The 12,927-nt window shown below is 46.9% G+C and overlaps 5 non-coding genes across 5 annotated transcripts; 4 read left to right on the top strand and 1 right to left on the bottom strand.

The window, feature by feature from the left end:
* Positions 1-928: 928 nt before the first annotated feature.
* Positions 929-1,092, top strand: LOC133146046 (U1 spliceosomal RNA). Its single transcript, XR_009711277.1, has one exon. It is a non-coding gene; the product is annotated as a U1 spliceosomal RNA (small nuclear RNA).
* A 2,002-nt stretch (positions 1,093-3,094) lies between these two features.
* On the top strand, positions 3,095-3,286 carry LOC133145755 (U2 spliceosomal RNA). The gene has a single exon (XR_009711005.1). It is a non-coding gene; the product is annotated as a U2 spliceosomal RNA (small nuclear RNA).
* Positions 3,287-6,045: 2,759 nt separating this feature from the next.
* LOC133145892 (small nucleolar RNA U3) lies at positions 6,046-6,263 on the top strand. Its single transcript, XR_009711138.1, has one exon. It is a non-coding gene; the product is annotated as a small nucleolar RNA U3 (small nucleolar RNA).
* Positions 6,264-6,662: 399 nt separating this feature from the next.
* Positions 6,663-6,775, bottom strand: LOC133145976 (U5 spliceosomal RNA). The gene has a single exon (XR_009711217.1). It is a non-coding gene; the product is annotated as a U5 spliceosomal RNA (small nuclear RNA).
* Positions 6,776-11,779: 5,004 nt separating this feature from the next.
* Positions 11,780-11,970, top strand: LOC133145867 (U2 spliceosomal RNA). The gene has a single exon (XR_009711115.1). It is a non-coding gene; the product is annotated as a U2 spliceosomal RNA (small nuclear RNA).
* Positions 11,971-12,927: the final 957 nt, after the last annotated feature.

The raw sequence follows: 12,927 nt of genomic DNA, 5'->3' as shown, positions 1-12,927 counted from the left end.
CGAGAGTAGCTGGATCAGTGCAGCAAGCAAACGGTTGTAGCTCCGACTTAGCCATGTTAGCTCAAACTTAAACTTGCTCACGAAAATCGTCGTCATTATCTCCTCTTCCTTAGAAGGTGGACGTCATCCTCGTCGCCATTGTTGTGTGCTCACCTTATATCTTTATTAGGTAATGCACTCTGAATTTAATCAGGACCCGAACCGATGTCTTTAATCACTTTTATTCATGAAACAGAGGGCCATCAACTTGCCGCTCTGTCTGCATATTCATTTCCCTGAACGTCACTCCTTCACTACGTCATCACGTAGGCCCACAGTACAATATCAGTACATGACAGTTCATGACGGTTCATCTTAGGCGGCAGCAAGAATTTACGTAACTGTTCTAAAATATGGTCAAAATGTCTTTTTTTGCGTGAGATTTTCCTATCATTGTTCCAGGATCTTTTAGTACAATTCTTGTTCTCCAAATGTTAAGAAAATGTCATTTTCAAAACTCGTTCAGAAAAAGAAGTATATATATTTTTCTGCGGTAATGTTGGAGATTTTCAATAAATACAAATTCATACCGTTTTAGGGTTCTCAGGAGAAAAGAGGCACTGCATGATGGGCATGTTTTGACTTCATTTATCGGTTTATTATAGTTGCTGGCATCACCACTAGACGGCGACTCTAGGAAAAAGGAGGTGAACAAAGACGTGGAGGCAGTAGAAAAAGAAGCAAGGCATGATGGTCATGTTTCTGAATCTATTTTTTACTTAATTTAAAATGTTTTGGTTTTGAATGACTAAAGGTGTACTATGTTAACAGTTCTACGAATGCTGTCTCATCCACTGAATACGTGTGCTCACACTTTTGTACCAAATTAGCCTCTGACTGTAGATGGTGTGCGCGGTGAAAACGTCGGCCCCGGCGACGTATACAACTCATACTTACCTGGCAGGGGAGATACCATGATCAAGAAGGTGGTTCACCCAGGGTGAGGCTCAGCCATTGCACTCCGGTTGTGCTGACCCCTGCGAATTCCCCCAATGTGGGAATCTCGACTGCACAATTTCTGGTAGTGGGGGACTGCATTCGCGCTCTCCCCCGATTCTCCTGTACAATACAAAATCCCTCACACGAAGCCAAATTTCATGGTCGCCACATACTGAGCGATGGTGCATCAAGCTGTGCTCTGCAACTGTGCACCTACTTGCCGAACTTCATTCAACAAATTAGTAATTGCAAAATAAAATGTAATTACTACGTTCCCGACCCGTTATTGATACGAACGTATATGATATAACTTTCATATAACCTGCTTTCTGGAATAGCCCCACGGATCATTTCCTGTTCTCCATTTACCTACACTATAAAGAAAAACTAATGGCCAAAAGGTACGTGGACCCAGACATACAACGGATTTTTGCACCCCCTACTCTACTGGTCAAATCAAGAGTAGTTTACATCACAGTCCGTTAGCTTCATTCTCACAGGATAAAGCAGAGGGTCAATGACGTCATTGATTCAAGTTCATGGCGGCTGGCAGCAAGGATATACGAAAAAATATGATCAAAATGTCTTTCTTTAAATCAGAAATTGTGCCAGAAATTTTTAGTACAATCCTTGTTCTCAAAATTTTAAGAGAATGTCATTTTCTAAACTTGCTCAGAAAAAGAAATATATATCTTTCTGCGGTACTGTTGGAGATTTTCTATAAATACAAATTCATATGGTTCTCAGGTGAAAAGAGGCAATGCATGATGGGTATGTTTTTACTTCATTTCTTATGCTGCCACCACCACTAGATGGCAACTCTAAGAAAAAGGAGGTGAACAAAGGCGTGGAGGCAGTAGAAAGAGAAGCAAAGCATCAGTTTATGGGTATTTACGAGGGTATTTTTATATTAATACTTTAATAGCTAAATGGCTCCTATTATTGTTCCTTACATATAGTATAATTTGTGGAAAATATATTAATTTATTGCTCAATGCATAATCAATAGTTTTATATTTGAATGGGTGGATGTCACCAAAAGCTGTCCCTAAAGCTTAACCAATTTGGTCTGTAAACTTTAGCAGAATTAATAACTACAAGGCAGGACTATTAACTATTTCCCATTGACAAGTATAGGTGGCTCCGCTTTCGCAGAGCATCAAAAAATTGAGATGAACTCTCATTGTTCCTCCCCACGGAAATCTTTAGTAAAAGGCGATCGGTGAAATTGCAGCAACCATTCCTTCTAATACAAACAATAGACGTTCATAGATTTACTACATTTAGAAGGACTCAACCTAAATAGACAGTTTAAACGAGTATTTTGTGTTCATCAATGTGTTTTTTCCTTGAAACATTGTTGGCGCACAGGATTATGGATACCTGATATTTCAAACAGCGTCACCTATCGATTGGGCAACTATTTTGAGTGTGAGTTTTGAACGTATAAACAGTTGTATGTCTTGGTCCGTGTACTTTTGGTATGAGAGAAATGGAAATGATCCGATTTCCGTGTGTTATTTTCAAATGTGTAATTTCAGATTTTTATTCAACACAAATCGGGAAACAAAAGACGATCGTAATTTCCTCAAATGAGTGTTAAGAAATGCTGGCGTGGATTGGAATGCGATTCACCTCCACTGCGATGGTGGCGTTCGAGGGTTAATGTAAATTGCCACAGCAGGAAACAGAAAGTAGTTTGGCGAAGTGGGCCGCGTGTTTTTTTCCTGCGTGTTTTTTTTTCCCGTCAAAATGTTCGTCAAACAGCTATCTTGCCTTCGGTCCCGAAATGTATCCAAAGATCCGATTGTTTTTGGCGAATGACCAATTCGTTTTGTTGGTCATTAAAAGCTATTCCCATCAGGAGCTCAGTTCATCGTTATTCTTTTGGGTCAACGTGAACCACGTGACACTAAACCTCCACGAACACACGAAAATCTGCAACCGATGCACAGGTTGAAAACAGCCCGGTGACGCATTATCATTCCAAACTCTTAATAGTTGAGGTTTGTTACGGTGGTCGGTACGTGGCATTAGTATGACTCAATATATTTAAACCGTAACTTGAATTGGTAGTCTCTTTATTTAAGTAGTTTTCTCAGACCAACTTTAGGTTATCGCTTCTCGGCCTTTTGGCTAAGATCAAGTGTAGTATCTGTTCTTATCAGTTTAATATCTGATACGTCCCCTATCCGGGGACCATATATTAAATTGATTTTTGGAACTGGGAGATGGAATTAGGGGCTTGCTCCGTCCACTCCACGCATCGACCTGGTATTGCAGTACTTCCAGGAACGGTGCACCCCCCTCTGCTGGTCAAATAAAGGATAGTTAAGTCAGGAAGCCATTAGAATCGGTTCGCTTCATTCTCACAGGATAAAGCAGAAAGTCAATAACGTCTTGAAAGGGTTTGATTCAATCAAGTTCATGACCTTTATCTAAATGTGAATAGCAGAAGAATTCTATCCTTTACAACAAAATAGAAAACATATCGGCCCTACGATTGGCTGGCCACCAGTTTATGATGTCCAGTGGGGATGGGCGATACCAATGATTTTGGAGTCGATCCGATACCAAGTATTTCCTACCCAAAATACCCGATATTCGATCCGATATCGATACCGGAAGTGTAATTTCCCGCCCAAAAAACGATTTAAATGCAGTGTCATTCTTGCTCTTGGAGAGTCATCTATTGAATTTTGTAGAAAAAAGTATTACGTCACGTGAATTATTAACCTTTTTAGACATTAGTGCATTAGTGGAATATGCATATTAATAGTATAACTTTAATAAAAAGGAGCTATTCTTTACTTTCTCTCTCTCTCTCTCTCTCTCTCTCTCTCTCTCTCTCTCTCTCTCTCTCTCTCTCTCTCTCTCTCTCTGTTGTTGGGAAAAAGTTTTGTCTTTTAGTATAATCTAAAAAGAGACATGGTACCAACAGAGATGCAGGGCTTAATCGTCATGAGCAGCAAAACTATCAATTTGTAAAGCCACTGGATACTTACATTTAATATTGTAATACTTTAGTGTTGTTTATAGGAAGTGGAGTTACAAATAAAACGTATGGCGTTCGACCACAAATTGAAAAGGGGAAAACTTTATTTATAAATGACTGACTAAAGCGTAGTAATTATTGCTTCAAATAGCACATCAACCACAAATGCTTACAATTTTTGGTTAGCACCTGATACCTGGATATGTCTTGCCTTTCTGAAACGCTGCTTCTAAGGTACTTTGATACCTTAGCCTCGGTGTGGCTGCAGGGTTTTCCGTCGCTGCCGTAGTGTCTGCGGCACGTTTCAACTGCAGCTCTTCATGAACCGTGGGGTGAATTTTGCTTAAATGTTTTGTCAAGTTTGTGGTGTCGCCACAATATTTAATTGTTTTGTGACATATTTCACATTTTGCCTCGTTGTTATTAAGTAAAATATAATATCCCCAAACCAGACTTCTCTTGCGTTCGGACTGGGCCGCCGCCGTGGCCATGCTTGTTTGTGTTTGTTTGGATTGGAACGGGAGGCGGAGGAGGAGGGCTTGGCTTGTGAGAAAAGGGGGCGGGAGCAAAGCAGAGCAGGACACGCCGGTGCAGCAGGCGGAAGGAAAAGTAGTGCTAGCATGAGTGCAAGTCGTCAAATTGGAGCAGAAAAAAATGAGGAAAAATATAATTAAATAATTGTAAGTATCGATATTTTAGCTAGGGAGATCGATACTCAAAAATGAGCAGCCTGGATCGATATATCGATACTTTTGTATCGATCCGCCCATCCCTATGTGATAGGCTCCAGCACGCCTACTAACCCCGTGGGGAGAATCAGTACAGAAATTGGATGGATGGGCAATATAAAATATTCTCTCTGGTGTCTGCAAGCGTTATCAGTACTCACGGCGGGTGGATTCTGAAACGTGTCTGCAATGTAAAGTTGATTGTTTGGCTACCATAGGCATTTTTAAAAGCCTCTATGTTAATTTTAAAACCTTTACTTTACATGGTCGTTTTTAAATAAAAGCCTTCATGTTTAAAACAAAAACCTAGTATACACAGTCAGTTTTAAAGCCTTACAATTTAGACAATTTAAACAAGTATACTTGTAACACAACAAGTGTTAAAAAAATTGCTTGTTCTAAACATTGACGCAAAGGATCGTGGGTACGTGATCGAGCGCTCAGCCAATGATGGCTAAATTGCCAAATACCTTAATGACGTCGGCACTCTTTCTAATACAATCTAATAGGGGTGTAAATCGCGGGTTTTGTCACGATACGATATAATATCGATATAAAGAACTTCGATACGATATTTGCCGATATCTTAAAGCCTGCTGCGATTCAATCACGATATATCGCGATATAGTGCTCTACGATCGATATTTTTTTTTTTTAATAAAAAATATAGAACAATATCCTGATTTATAACAATTCATACGCAAAATCCACAAGGTACTGCAAACTCTTTATTTAGGAAATTACAAGAGTATTGTAGTATACAAATTGCTTACTTTAACACTTAACTTTGATGTCGTGTTTTTTCTTTAAATGTGCGGCGAGATTTGTGCTCCCTGAATATTTGATCACCGCATGGCAGGATTTACAAACTGCACGTGTCTTGTCCGTTGAGCCATCTTTTCTTTGGAATCCAAAGTGCTTCCAAACGAATGACTTGAAGCCTAAAGGGGAGCAAATTTCCTCGTCTTTTTGGACACTAGCCATAGCACCAGCCCAGGAGCCGCGTACTAGTTGTCGACTCCCCTTTCACGTGCCTGCTCTGCTCACAACACAACAACGCCGCGCACTGCTCCCTGCTCCCGGAAGAGGAAGCAAGCAACAATGAACTGGATTTCAAAATAAAGTCGCGTCTAATGTCCGAGGTCAAACACGGCGATATAAATCGATGTTTACCTTTAGCATCGATGCCAATAAATCGTAGAGCATAATATCGATTAATCGATGTGTATCGATGTATCGTTACACCCCTACAATCTAAACATAGTCCTTTACTAGTCGTGGTTGCCCTCTGGGTAAAAATGGTACACTCGCAGATGACTTCCCGCCGCCCCTCGTTGATGAATTAAGACTATACTTTCAGGGATCATTTCTATAGTTATTAACTTGAGATATGTGTTTCTAAAGTGAACGGTCTCGTCAACTACGATGATGAGAATTGATGTTCCTTCCTGAGCGTGAAGCTAGCGGAGAATAATGATGTTTATATCATAGATTCTCCACTTTTGATGAGCGTTCTATGCTTCCTAGTGGAGCATTGAGGGGAGGGACATGATCAGAGTAGTTCTTTGAAATTGGTTAAATAAAAATTAAGCTAATGTAGTGGCGTACTCCTGATATTCAACTCAGTCGATTAACAGTATCGTCGTATTAGTTCAACTAACAAAAGCCTGTTATGTATTTCTGAAGTACTTTTGTACTGAAGTACTTATGGCTGTATTCATTTACACAGCTTAAATCTTTACAACTTCGACACAAATCTGAATTAACTTTAATAATAAATATTTTAATGGCTAAATTGTTTATTGTCCCTTACATATAGTATAATTAGTAGAAAATATATTAATTTATTGCTCATATTAGATAGTTTTATATTTGAATGGGTGGATGTTACCTGTAAGCTATGGCAGAATTAATGGCAACAAAGCAGGAATTTTGATTACTTTCCATTGACAAGTACAGGAAGCTCCGCTTTCGCAGAGCATCAAAAAATTGAGATATACTCTTGTTGTTCCTCCCCACGGAAATCTTTAGTAAAAGGCGAAAGATTTATACGATCTGAAGAGAAACAAGAGAACCGATTTCGGCTTGTCCAAACGGGCCACCCCATTGCTGGTCTCACCAAAGTAACAGGCGGTGTCACACTAGCAACCATTTCCTTTTAATAAAAATAGATCTTCATATATTTGCTAAATTTAGGAGGCCTTAACACTCAACTAAGATGTATAGTTCGAACAAGTATTTGGTGTTTGGCAATTCTATGGAAACGTTTACACTCTAAACGTGTCGTTGTGAGTCCATGCTTGCTCTGCTGCGTTCGGTTCCAACTCCCTGACCTGTTTGTTTGCATTGTGCACGTTCTCCACTCTGGTTTCCTTCCATTTCCCCCAAACATGCATGATAGGCCCATTGAGCGCTCCAAATTGCCCGTAGGTGCGAGTGCGGACGGTTTTTCGTCTCTGTGTGCCCTGCGAGTGATTATTATTTGTTAAAGCGTATATGCCGTTACACCGCTAGATGGCAGCAGCGTTGACTTCCGCACCTGACCACAAAAAGAAACGGGAATCACGTGATGCGCAGGAAAAGAAGCATTAGTATGAGTCGATATATTTAAACCGTAACTTGAATTGGTAGTCTTGTAGTGGGTTGACATAATTCACCCGGAACCTAAGTTCACGTTGCCGAGTTCCGGTGGGATGTTTTACACGTGTGGGAGTTTCCTGTTTGAGGAGTGTGTGTTAGGATCTCGAAGGGAAAAGAGTCGGCCCGTGGTTGAGAGAAGCTAATTATAAATGTCATTAAAACAACTGCCGTTGGCACCGTCATTTATCACTCCGCCTCCGACTCCAGTCCTTGCACACCACACTGGTGACCCTGACATCAGTCCCGCTGAGGATTCCGGGACTGAACAGAATACCGAGCGAGACGGCATGGCGCATTCCGCCGTCCTTAGGCTGCCTGAGTTTTGGGAGACTTCTGCAGCAACGTGGTTCGCACAGGCGGAGGCTCAGTTCGCCCTCCGGGGAATTACGGATGACGCCACATGCTACTACCACGTTGTCTCGGCACTCGGAAGCTCCACCGCAGCCAGAGCCGTAAGTTTCATCACTTCCCCTCCGGCCCAGGATAAATATGCAGGGCTCAAGGCTTATCTCCTCAGGATTTTTGAACTGTCGCGATCCGAACGAGCCCGGCGCCTGCTTGCTATTCAAGGCATGGGGGACAGCAAACCCTCTGAACACATGGAGATGATGTTAAACCTGCTGGGTGGGGAAGAGCCGAATTTTCTTTTCATTGAACTGTTTCTGCGACATATGCCGCCGCACGTCCAAACGGCCCTCGCAAATACGACCATTACGGAGCCGCGTGCTCTTTCGGAGGAAGCGGACCGTTTCTACTTGGCCACCCAGCGTTTCGCCCCTGGTGTGCTGGCCCCAACACGCAGCTACACGTCCCCGAGCGCTGGCGTTTCCCCTGGCAGAGGACGCGCTGCAACTGACAGCCGCACCAGCACAGGTTTGTGCTACTTCCATGCACGTTTTGGCGCCAAGGCTAAAAGGTGCCGCTCCCCTTGCAACTTCGACACGACGGGAAACGCCAAAGCCTGCGCTCAGTAGTGGCCGTGACCGCAGGCAAAAAGAACCGGCTGCTGTTCGTTGAGGACTCCCTCTCTGGTCGCAGATTCCTCTGTGACACCGGCGCCCAGAGAAGCGTCCTGACGGCTACAGTGGACGACGCTGCTGGAGGGTTGCACGGCCCGCCCTTAACATCCGCCAACGACACTCCCATCAGGACGTATGGCACAAGGACTGTGGACATATGTTTCGGGGGTCAGCGTTTCACATGGGACTTTGTCACTGCCGACATCTCCTTCCCCCTGCTTGGCGCAGATTTTTTGTGCGCCCACGGACTGCTCGTGGATGTTAAGAACGGCCGCCTGGTGGACGCGTTAACCTTCTCCTCCTTCGCATGTGTCCGCGATGAGGGGAATTATGTGGGTCTCTCCAGTTCGCTCTCCGAGGGCGACATGTACCAGAAACTCCTCGGAGAGTTCCCCAGCCTTACACGGCCCACTTTTGCCGCCACCACAGCTAAACATGGGGTCGAGCACCACATCGAGACCAAAGGCCCCCCCATCTACGCTAGGGCCCGACGGCTCAACCCGGAGAGACTGACAATTGCTCGGGCCGAGTTCGCCAGCATGGAACGCCTTGGCATTGTTCGCCGCTCTGACAGCCCGTGGGCCTCCCCACTCCACATGGTGCCTAAGCCGGACGGTGGTTGGCGCCCGTGTGGCGACTACCGCCGCCTCAATGATGCCACCACGCCCGACCGCTACCCGGTCCCCCATGTTCAGGACTTTTCGATACATCTAGCAGGGAAGCACCTGTTCTCCAAAGTGGACCTGGTGCGGGGTTATCACCAAGTCCCGGTGCACCTTGCTGACATCCCTAAAACGGCGGTGGTGACTCCTTTCGGGCTTTTCGAGTTTCTTAGGATGCCCTTCGGCCTGAAAAACGCGGCCCAGTCCTTCCAGCGGTTGATGGACTCTGCGCTTAGGGACATGCCTTTCATCTTCGTCTACTTGGACGATGTCCTCGTCGCCAGCTCCTCGGAGGAGGAGCATGCGGCACACCTGCGGGCCCTTTTCACAAGGCTCGACCAGCATGGCCTGATCATTAACCCGGCGAAGTGCGTCTTCGGGGTGCCGTCGATCCAGTTTCTTGGGCATCTCATCGGCAGTAATGGGGCCACCCCCTTGCCGACAAAGGTGGAAGCAGTCTCCGCTTTTCCCCGCCCACGTTCGGCCCGGGGGCTACGGGAGTTCCTTGGGATGGTTACGTTCTACCACCGATTCATACGCCGGGCGGCCCACATCATGCACCCACTGTATGGGGCCCTTAAGGGTAAGACCCCCAACCAGGACATCGACTGGACCCCCGAGAGGATCAAAGCTTTCGAGGATACTAAGGCTGCGCTGTGCCAGGCCACCTTGTTGGTCCACCCGTCGCCTGGAGCCCCGGTCGCCCTCACAACCGACGCATCTGACTACGCAGTTGGTGCTGTATTTGAGCAGTGGGTTGGTGGCGCCTGGCAACCGCTCGCCTTTTTCAGCCGCCAGCTGGTCCCTAGGGAGCGCAAATACAGCACATTCGACAGGGAGCTACTCGGCGTCTGGTTGGCGATCCGCCATTTCCGCTCCATCCTGGAAGGCCGTGAGTTTACGGTTTTCGTCGACCACAAGCCCCTCACGTTCTCTATGTCCAAGGTGGCTGAGCCGTGGTCCGCCCGCCAGCAGCGTCAGCTGTCATTTATCTCTGAGTACACCACAGATATCCGACACATCGCCGGCAAGTCCAACGTGGTCGCCGATTGCCTCTCTAGAGCGGTCGTCCACACGGTTCAGCTGGGGCTCGACTACTCAAGTATGAGTGCTGACCAAGCCTCAGATCCTGGGATCCAGTCGCTCAAAGACTCTGACACTGGGCTGCGTCTGGAGGTGGTCGCGGTTGGCGACTCAGGAGTCAGGCTGTGGTGCGACCTCTCCACCGGCCAGCCTAGACCACTTGTCCCTGCCGGCTGGCAGCGGGCTGTCTTTGAGGCGATACACGGCCTGTCCCATCCTGGCAGAAAAGCGTCCGTGAGGCTGGTGGCTCAGAAGTTCGTCTGGAAAGGGCTGAAGAGGGACGTGCGGGCCTGGGTCGACTCGTGTGTGGCTTGTCAGCGTGCGAAGGTGCACCGCCATACCAAGGCCCCGTTGGAGCCGTTCACTGTCCCCGAGAGGAGGTTCGACCACGTCAACATCGACCTTGTGGGCCCGCTCCCCCCTTCCCATGGTTTCACCTACCTCCTCACCATGGTGGACAGGACGACCCGTTGGCCTGAGGCCGTCCCCCTCTCCTCAACCTCGGCTGCTGACGTGGCCCGGGCGTTTATTGGCACATGGGTCGCGCGCTTTGGAACACCTTCAGACCTCTCCTCGGACCGGGGTGCACAGTTTACTTCCGAGATCTGGAATGTGGTTGCTGGAGGCCTGGGTGTCAAGCTGCACCGCACCACCGCTTATCACCCCCAGGCTAACGGGCTGTGCGAGCGGTTCCACCGCTCCATGAAGGCTGCTCTACGCGCCAGTCTGGTGGATGGCAACTGGGTGGACAGACTTCCCTGGGTCATGTTGGGCCTCAGGACGGCCCCCAAGGAGGACTTGCAGTCCTCGTCCGCTGAGCTCGTCTACGGCCAGGTACTACGAGTTCCAGGGGACTTCATTCCAGACGCCACAACGCCTTGGTCGGCGGCAGGGCAGCGGTCCTCCCTGCTGGAAGTTGCCGGGACGTTCGCACCTGTCCCCACGTCACGGCACTGCACCCCTGTTTCCCGGGTGCCCACCAACCTACGCTCGGCGGGTTTTGTGTTCATCCGCCACGACGCCCACCGCGGGCCGTTGCGTCCGCCTTACGACAGGCCTTTTAAGGTCTTGCAGCACGGGAGTAAGAGCATGGTCGTGGACATCGGCGGTAGGCCTGAGACTATCTCGGTTGATAGGATTAAGCCTGCCCACGTGGATGTTTCCCGGACGTTGGAATTGGCGCAGGCCCCACGCCGCGGACGCCCCCCAGCGCCTCGCCCCTCCGACCTGACCGAGCTCCCGCCTGCCCGACCGACAACGCGACCGTCCAGCCCAGCGGTCTTTCCGGCGGCGCCCCCTACCCTTGACCCCCTGCCAGCCCCTGCCACCTACACCCGCTGTGGTCGGGCTGTCGTTCCTTTCCGGCGCGGGGATTTTGACTATGGGTGAATTCTGGGGGGGCTTGTGTAGTGGGTTGACATAATTCACCCGGAACCTAAGTTCACGTTGCCGAGTTCCGGTGGGATGTTTTACACGTGTGGGAGTTTCCTGTTTGAGGAGTGTGTGTTAGGATCTCGAAGGGAAAAGAGTCGGCCCGTGGTTGAGAGAAGCTAATTATAAATGTCATTAAAACAACTGCCGTTGGCACCGTCATTTATCACTCCGCCTCCGACTCCAGTCCTTGCACACCACAGTCTCTTTATTTAAGTGGTTTCCTCAGACCAGTTTCAGTACATCGCTTCTCGGCCTTTTGGCTAAGACCAGGTGTAGTATCTGTTCTTATCAGATTAATATCTGATACGTTCCCTATCCGGGGACCATGTATATATTGGATTTTCGCAACAGGGAGATGGTATAGGGGCTTGCTCCGTCCACTCTATGCATCGACCTGGTATTGCAGTACCTCCAGGAGCGGTGCGCCCCCCTCTACTGGGCAAATAAAAAGTAGTTTACATCACAATCCGTTAGCTTCATTCTCACAGGATGAAGCAGAAAGTCAACGACGTCTTGATCGGATTTGATTCAAGTTCATGTTGTGTGCTCACTGTTAGAGTGGTGCTCACTCTAACTTATTTTGCAAGAACCACTCGGAGACAAGTTAGTCGTTTTGGGCACCTGCAGGCGGAGAGTCCATTCGTCACTGTGCGTACAGCAATGATCGAATGACGTCTGACTCTCGCTTCCCACAAGACCATCTTTATTAAGAGAAAAAGGGTGGGGGTGACCATAGACTGAATAGACAAGTAAAAAAGGCCCTTGACCTCTAGATTAGCAGGGCAGGGGATGTTTTACGACATTGTGTAGGATGGAACAAGCTAGGTTATTTATTACTGGTTACACACCAACATAAGCATAAAACTAATCTACCAAGGTTATTCATTACTGGTTACATACATTCCAACATAATCATATGATCAAGATAGTTTTGGAAAACCCTGACATCTCCCTCCTGTTTTATCATACGATTATGTGAACCAGATCAATAAAACATAAGTAAGAAAATATAAAGAAGAATAGTAAAGACAATAATAAAAAAAACAATAAAAAAACTGAGATGACAGCGAATGGGCTGGGGAGCGTGTAGGGTGAAACATGACAAAAACAACAAACAATGATAGCAACAACTCCCAGTGAAGATGAGGACTTTCCTCAATACTCCAGATTAAACTTATTGTGTGATCTAAAAACCTGCTGGCCGATGTTAATACGCAGGAAAAGTCTCACACGGTCCCTCTGCCTTAGGCGACCATAATGCTATCAATAAGAAAATATAAATAAAGCCATGATCCGTTCCGAATGAAGTAGGACCCGTCCAATGGTACAGCCATGTTGGCAGGAGAGCCCATACACCTTGAAATGGCTCTCCCATCCTGGCACACAGC

Source organism: Syngnathus typhle, linkage group LG21 (genome assembly GCF_033458585.1).
Source record: "Syngnathus typhle isolate RoL2023-S1 ecotype Sweden linkage group LG21, RoL_Styp_1.0, whole genome shotgun sequence".
Taxonomy (NCBI): domain Eukaryota; kingdom Metazoa; phylum Chordata; class Actinopteri; order Syngnathiformes; family Syngnathidae; genus Syngnathus; species Syngnathus typhle.
Note: the sequence above shows the minus strand (reverse complement) of the source record. Positions and strands in the feature narration are given on the sequence as shown.